The 7,877-nt window shown below is 37.1% G+C and overlaps 1 pseudogene; it reads right to left on the reverse strand.

The window, feature by feature from the left end:
• Window positions 1–1,139: 1,139 nt before the first annotated feature.
• LOC118627822 lies at window positions 1,140–7,085 on the reverse strand (annotated as a pseudogene).
• Between the last annotated feature and the right edge of the window lie 792 nt (window positions 7,086–7,877).

The following is a 7,877-nucleotide window of genomic DNA, read 5'->3' on the forward strand; positions in this document are numbered from 1 at the left end:
GTAGTTTAAGTAATACAAGCTATAATTCCTAAATCCACTTGACTTGTTACTGATAGATCTTGTCTATAACCATAAATGCAAGATCACAGTAGATACATTTTTACGTTAGGTCACTAGTTTACTTTGGTCTTGCTTATTAAACTCTTAAAGTGGCTGTCTTCTGATATTGCTCTCTGCACTTCCTCCATTCCACAGTACTTGACTTCTCATTCTCTTAGACTGAGGTTTAAGTTTATATACTTTGTTTCTCATCAATACTAATAATTTTAAAAGGTATATATAAAGTATATCTATGTGAAGTTTGTGTTGAACATTCAATGGGAATTTCTTGATTGTAATTCTAAAATTTACATTTCAACTGATTGTGTATACTGTTCATGGAAAATGAAAGCTATTTTCTTACTTAAAAAACAAAAACAAAAACAAAAAAAAACACTGAGCAATGTTTATTGTGCAATTCCAACCCTATTTGGTGGAATCTTGGTTTAGAGTCACTTTTTTATAGCCATTTCAACTGCCTTGTTATAAATAAAAAACAACAATCCAGTTACATATCTATGAACTGATGATATTTCTTCAACTATCACAGCACTAAAAGCACTGACGATTCATGTTATAATTTTTAAAATATTTTAAAACTACATAGGGTTTATATATCATTCTTTTTATGAAATAATCAACATAATTTGATTATCTGGAAGAAAATTAGTGAAATAGTTCTTCCAATGTATCTACATATAACCTCTATAAAACTTCAAACAAAAAAAAGCAGAACAGATGATGAAATAGGATTTCTCAGTTACTGCTAGTGTTTGAACTTCAAGATGAGAAATGGATTGGTATTTTTTACGTTTACTGTGAATTTAGAGCTTGCGGGTAGCATCAGGTCTCAGATCTCGGGGGTGACTTTAAATGGCTTTCACCTCAATTTGTTTCATTTTCTTTTAAAAAAAATTCTTAATTGATTTTTAGAGAGAGAGAAGGGAAGAGGGAGAGAGAGAAAAAAACATCAATAAGAGAGAACATCGATTGGCCTCCCCCTGGGGTTTTGGCCCACAACCTGGGCGTGTGCCTGACCTGGTATCAAACCAGTGACCTCTTGGTGCCTGGGTTGACACTCAACCACTGAGCCACACTGACCGGGCCACAATTTGTGTCATTTTCATTTGCTTCTTTTCTAATTTCTTTTGCTCACCCCTCCAGGCAGCTTCCTCCAGCCTGCACTGTTTCTCAGGATCTTCCTCAGTTATGATTCACTCCTTTTCTGCTCTTTTCTCCTCCACACGCCGAAGCTGCCACTTCTTATCTTAGCCCATGCATCAGCTTCAAGGAGTTCTCTTTGACTTGAGCTCTGTTCTTATCTGTTTTTTGTCTTTTCTGTTGAGTCAGAACTTTTTGTTTTGTCAATAGAATAAATTGCCATGTTCATCAGAGGTAGCCAAGCCTCATATCCTCTGGGTAAATGTCTCCTGAGCCAGGCACATCAAATGTAAGCAGTAGTGTCCTTTTTAGAGTCAGGTACCTTTAAAGGCTGACCTTCCTCTTGCATAATTTTTGGATCCAAGAACTGGTCTGAAAAATGAACGGATTCAATTTTGTCAGCAGAGTGCATAAAAAAGTGAACCTTTGTGTCTTTGATTCCCTCTGTGACTTCTCCCATCTCTGACAGGATGGCCAGAGTCCAGCAGTCCACACTTCGCTCCAGACTTAGGTTTGTCACTATGAAACTCACTCCTGCATCTCTTTCTGCAGTCTCACCAAGGCTGTCCAAGTACCAACAGCAAGCACATAGATATCCATGTCCTCATCTTTCATGGTTATTTTTATTTGCACTTGATCACTCACAGGCCTCACCATCCAGGCCAGGACAGTCAGTAAGTTCTGTCTTGAGAAATCTGAGCTGGACAAGCATCCCCTCACAGTGCATTCACTCAACCAGGATACCCCAGGTTATAGATATGCTCATTCTCCTGGTTCTGCTTACCTGTGCTTGTGGCTTCTACTAGGGTCAAGTTCCTCTCCGAAAGCTCTCTCGGAGTGTTAAACCAGGCCTGAGCAACACAACTGTTTTTATTTTCCCCAGTGATATAGGGAAGCAAACTAATCACCATCAACATTTCTAGATACTATAACTCTCCCAACTGTTCTGGAGGTGTGCAGAAACATCAACAATTGTCATTGGATCTTTATTTTTTTTTGTCTAGAGGTATTTATTTGTCTTCATAACCCTCAAATTCTTCATCGTTGTATGGCTCACTCTCACTATCTCCCTCCCTCCTGCATCTTCAAAATCTTCTTCTGGGTTTTCATCCTACCCTCCCAACTTCACAGTGTTCTCGTCTTCATCACCTTCAGTGGTAATCACCACTGGGAGAGTCAGTAAAGGCATCTTTGTGACATCTTTAAATTCAGCAAAGTCATTGTCATCACACTCTACTCTGTGTTCCTCAGCTTCAAAACATCAAACTTGACTTCAGAGATACGCCCAAAGAAAAAAAGGATGACACAGCATGGAGGGCTGTCATTGCACCTGTATCCAGGACTAGAAACTGACCCAGCCCCTCTACGGCCACCACCTCCACCCCGCCTGACTCAGCCTGGCCACCACCTGTGCAGTCCCCATGGTTTACTGCCCCTGATGCCTCTGGGACACAGCTTACCAGGTACCTCAGCCAGCCACACTGCTCTTCACGCAGCCTCCACATCTGTTCAGGGATATTTTCCTGAAGTAAGCTTCTTCAATGCAAAACAAAACAAAAAAACAGGAAGTACTGAAAATGACTGACTGAAATTAATCTTTGATTTAAAATTCTAGTTTTAGGGGGTTGTAGGCTATTAGGAACCCTGAGGATATGGTGGAAAGAGGTCCTACCTCACAGTGTTCTTAGAGGATTAAAGGAATTCGTACGTTAAGTGCTTGGAATAATATAGTGTCTGGCATGTTATAAGTGCTCAATAAATGTTTGCTATTTTCTTCTGACTATCACTTTAAATAAACCCAGGGGTATTCAGTGAGGAAATATTTTGTCTGCCTAACAAGACAAATTCTTCTTTCTATATGGAAATTTATTTTTCCCTTTATTTTTCTATTTCTTGTTCTCCTTGCTCTCTCCTGCTTTTTTTATTTTTATTTTTATTTTTTTTACAAATTTTTATTGTTGAAAAATCTAAAGCTGTGGTTTGGTGACTGCAAAACAGCAGTTCAACTCAACCTGGCCACTTGTTAGCTCCTGGAGGCAAAAGAGTGGGCTGTGCTCCTGCCGATACTGATTTCCTCTCTTCTCTGACCATTCAAATCCCAGCTCTTCAGGCTCTAACTCTTGCTCATGTTGCCTAGATCAATCCAGGGCACATAAATTTCATTAAAGTAATCCAATGCTTACTGTCTATAGCATACATTTACTGTTTTCTATGCGCATGTTTTATATGTTTTTGTATTTTCTCTCAGGCAATTATTTAGGTTCCTCAATGGCTTAGACCTCCCTCAGGCAATCACTCCATCTCCCCCCCCCCCCCCCCCCCCCCCCCCGTCAAGGACCTACCACAGGGTTATACCCAGAACAGATTCTCCTTAGGAAATGTTCGATGAGTGGAATCACCTTACCTCATTCAAATGGTTGTTTTGATATCACATAGTCCTGAACTAATTATACCAGGAATAAAAGGTTCTCTTCTCTAATAATTTATTCTACCATCAAAATTATACTCTTTTTTTGTCAGAAAGTTTGTCTTAGAAATGATCCTAATTCATTCCTTTGCCATTAATGTTACCATCTATATCAAATGAAAGCAGGAAATATAATAATGATCATGGTTAATTGTTTTGATTTTTAAAAACAGTTATTTCATAGAGATTTTTAACAGAATTTATATTTTTTTTGTTCAAGGAGTTTTAAGACTTTGGAGTCTGAGATTGAAGAAGCATGTTCCAGGTTGGTCCTAGATATTTGAAGTTGAGAATTGTTGTTTTGGTTCTTAATGTGTTAAAAAGTGAATTCTTATTTTACATTTCTTGTTAAACTTTGAATTATGTGATTGTTTAAGCTCTTTGGATAGGTTATTGCTTGGCTTAATAAGAGAGCTTTTCCTGAAAGCTGGAAACTTGTGTGTGTGTGTGTGCAAACAGGCACACAATTTCATCTTGCCATAGCCTGCTGATGGTCCTCTAGTCCTAAACATTAACACAAATTTTTCCAAATCTGATACCTTCCATCCACCAGACTATAACTTTCTCAAGCAAACTTGGGTGTCCGTGTTGCATAATGAGTTAGGTAGACACTAAATGTTTGTTATTATAAATATCAAATATATTTTACATTGCTATTTAATACATATGCGGTATCATGTGTGTTAAATATATATTCTTAACATGGGAAAATATCTAAACACAGATTTGCTAACGTTTCTTTGGTGCCTTTTACCCTTCTGGGTATATAACAGGAGATGGATGTGGGTAAATCAGGCTGTATTCAGTAAGAGTTCAGCTTCTCTTAATGATTTCAAGTGAGAACTAGGCAAATACTTAATTTATATATTAAAGCAAAACAGGAAAAAAATAAAATAAAACAAGGCTGAACAAGTTTTTGTTTTCAAACTTGGTTTCCATAGCTGGGTGAGCTTATGTATCAACCAAAAATCTTTCATAACCATCTGAACATTGTCTCCTGAGGTTTTTATTTCTCGCCAGAACATGAAGTTGGCAAAATTAGCCAAAACACTACATCCTAAACTACTCTAAATATTGCCAAAAAGCTTGATTTTCAAAACAAAAATATATAACTGGTAAATCTACTAAGTGGAAAATTCCTCATTTTTCGGCAAATGATTTCTTTTTCTCTGATTATGAGCATGTTTAGATAGATAATGTTTTGGATGCATAAATCATTGTAAAGCAAGCCCCCTATGTTCATTTTATCTGTAAGACCATCCAACAAATATCTTTTTCTCCAATTCTGGCTGAGGATAAGAAACTAGCATAATTTGCTCAGCACCTCTCACACTTAAAAGGGAAAAAGGAACTAATATTTATTGAGCTCCTACTATGTGCTCAGTACTTTAGAAATATCTTATCTAATCCTTACAATTGTTGAGGTGGATTTTATAATCCTCAGTTAATATATGGGAAAATTTATAATCAAGAAGTCACACAGATAATAACGGAATGAACTAGTACTTAATACCAAGGTTTCTTTTTTTTAAGTCTGGTATGCTTATCACTATTTCAGGATCTAGTTTCACACCGTGAGAGATCAGTGAATCTTTGCTGAATGAATGAATTCCATGGATGACTTGGATCTTTCAAACCCAGACTTACTTACTTCCCTCCCTCCCTCCCTCCCTTCCCTCCCTCCCTTCCCTCCCTCCCTCCCTCCCTCCGTCCCTTCTTCCTTCCTTCCTTCCTTCCTTTCTCCATGGTAAACATTTATTGGAGTGGATTTGGGGAGTCACCTCCCCTGTGAGTAGAAGTAACCTCCAAAATTTCCTTGACACAAAGTCCTCCAGCCCTTGTTTGCATTTTTTCTGGGAATGGAAGATCATTAATTTGTGAGGTAGTCTGTTTTATTCTTTTGTGGCCTTTATTATTAGAAAGACTTTCCTTATCTGAGATAAAATATGTTTCTAGGTAGAAGGATTGCACAGGTCTGGGGTAAGAAAACTGGAATTTGGATCTCAATGTTTTCACTTTAGTCAAGCCTCAACCTTCCTGAGCCTCTTTCTTCATCTATGAGATGGTGGTAATTGGTTGTGCCTATGTTGCCTAACTCTCAGGGTCATAATGAAAACCAAATTATACTGTATACAACAGTTCTTTGCAAAGAATAAATCCCAACAGAAAAGTTAGTTGTTCCCATTTCACCCTCTGGGACTTCATAAAACAATTTTATTCATTGTTAAAGAAAACAATTACATGTCTCGTTACATCTTTTTTTCTGTAGATGATAGAGATCCATTTCCTTAAATATTTTTAAAAATATGAAATAGATGTTTCATACAAATACCCCTCCTGGTTGCCTTCTGCGGAATTCTCTGTAATGTCACACTGCAGAATCATTCTTGCCGGCACAGAATGTAGTATCACAACACTCCTTGGCTTGGATACACTGCTTTGATAATACAGACTCAAATTACATGAGTGTTTTCCTTCATTATGTTTATAGCTAAGCTATGCCGACTTTGTATTTGACTAAGAGTCAGGTGCTTTTACACCAGCTGCTGTCAAGTTAGGTCTTCCAGGTAATGTATTTATGTGGTTGTAGCTTTTAATCTAAATGTAGATCACTGAATTTATTTGTATTAAATTCATTTTGGCTTTAGCCCATAATTCTAGCCATTGTGATTTATTCAACTTCTTATTTTTACCTACCCATGCACAGCTACCTCTGTTAAGTTTTATGACATTTGCCAAAGGGATAAACAAGTCCTTTCTGGCTTTAGATATATTATTGGTAAAAGTGTTGAGTAATATAAGGTTTGCAAAGAACACTGTGTTTTCTCTAATGCTGATTACTCTCATACTTTCTAACAGTTTATTGAAGTTATTTGTGACAGAACTGCTTCTCCTTCCATAGATTTTGAGACCACAGCTTGGTTTTCCTAGTATCTCTAAGGCTTAACATAGTAGCTGCTCAATAAGGGTTTACAACTGGAGAATAAATGAGTGAGTTGACATTAAGCTGTTAAGTAATATGCTTTGGGTATGATTATTCAACTAGATATCCACCCATCGACCTTGGCCAACATCCAACTTAAATTTGTGTGTGTGTTTTTTTAGTTCATAAAAGTACTAGGAGAGAATTGATCAGATGAATCCCAAATCAATGGAAGTATTCCCTTGATCTACTGATTTAATAACCCTGTTATAGAAGGAAATTAGATCTGCTAATATGACATGATTCTAGTAAACTCATCCATACTTATTTATAGTTTATGCCTATTTCTTTCCTAAGTATTTACATACCTTCTGTTTAATTATTTTTTCTAGACCATTGCTTCATCATCTCCTTACCTAATTACCTTGTGTCCTTGCCTGTGGGATGTACATCCATGCAAGTATTCTCTCCTCCAACACCTTCTTTGATTCCCATTGTGGTGCCTTTCTCAAACCAATCTTTTTAAGTTAAAGATTTTTTCTTAAATTTATTAGTATTGAGAATAAGCTTCTTTTTATGTTTAGTTCTCCCATTTTTAATCCCTCTTCTTTCCTACCTGGCTTCTTCCCTTCTTTGGACCAAAGTTGAATAAATATAGTGTGTTAAATAAAATTTTGTGTTCTAAAATTTTATTTTATTTTATTTTTAAAATGGTTTTCTTTATTGATTTTAGAGAGAGAGGAAGGAGAGGGAGAGAGAGATAGAAACATCAATGAGAGAGAACATTGATTGGCTGCCTCCTGCATGCCCCCCACTGGGCATTTGGGCCACAACTTGGGCATGTGCTCTGACTGGGAATCAAACCAGCAACCTCTTGGTGCATGGGCTGATGCTTAACCACTGAGCCACACCGGCCTGGCTCAAATTTTATTTTTTCTAAAAAACTGAAAGAAACATGTTTTCTCTCCACCTAAATATCTGCAACAAGTACAGTTACATTTTGTTTAAATTCTATTGACAGATGTGTGGGTCAGTAGTCCTCAGAGGGAGAGGCTTTTCTTCCTAGAGGACTTATTGCAATTTGGATGATCAACAAAGATCCAAGGAACAACCTTCTGAATGGTTATGACTTGGATATTTTGTAAGGTTAGATCTGTTCCTCTCAAAAGACTGGGAATATTCTGTTAAATTATTGTGACCTCTGTCTGATTTAGCTCTTGAGTCACAGTTTAGGTTTTATCATAAGAGAATACTGGTTTGCCCTAGGCTGGTTTTCTGGCAATAAAG

Source organism: Molossus molossus, unplaced genomic scaffold (assembly GCF_014108415.1).
Source record: "Molossus molossus isolate mMolMol1 unplaced genomic scaffold, mMolMol1.p scaffold_m16_p_13, whole genome shotgun sequence".
NCBI classification, from domain to species: domain Eukaryota; kingdom Metazoa; phylum Chordata; class Mammalia; order Chiroptera; family Molossidae; genus Molossus; species Molossus molossus.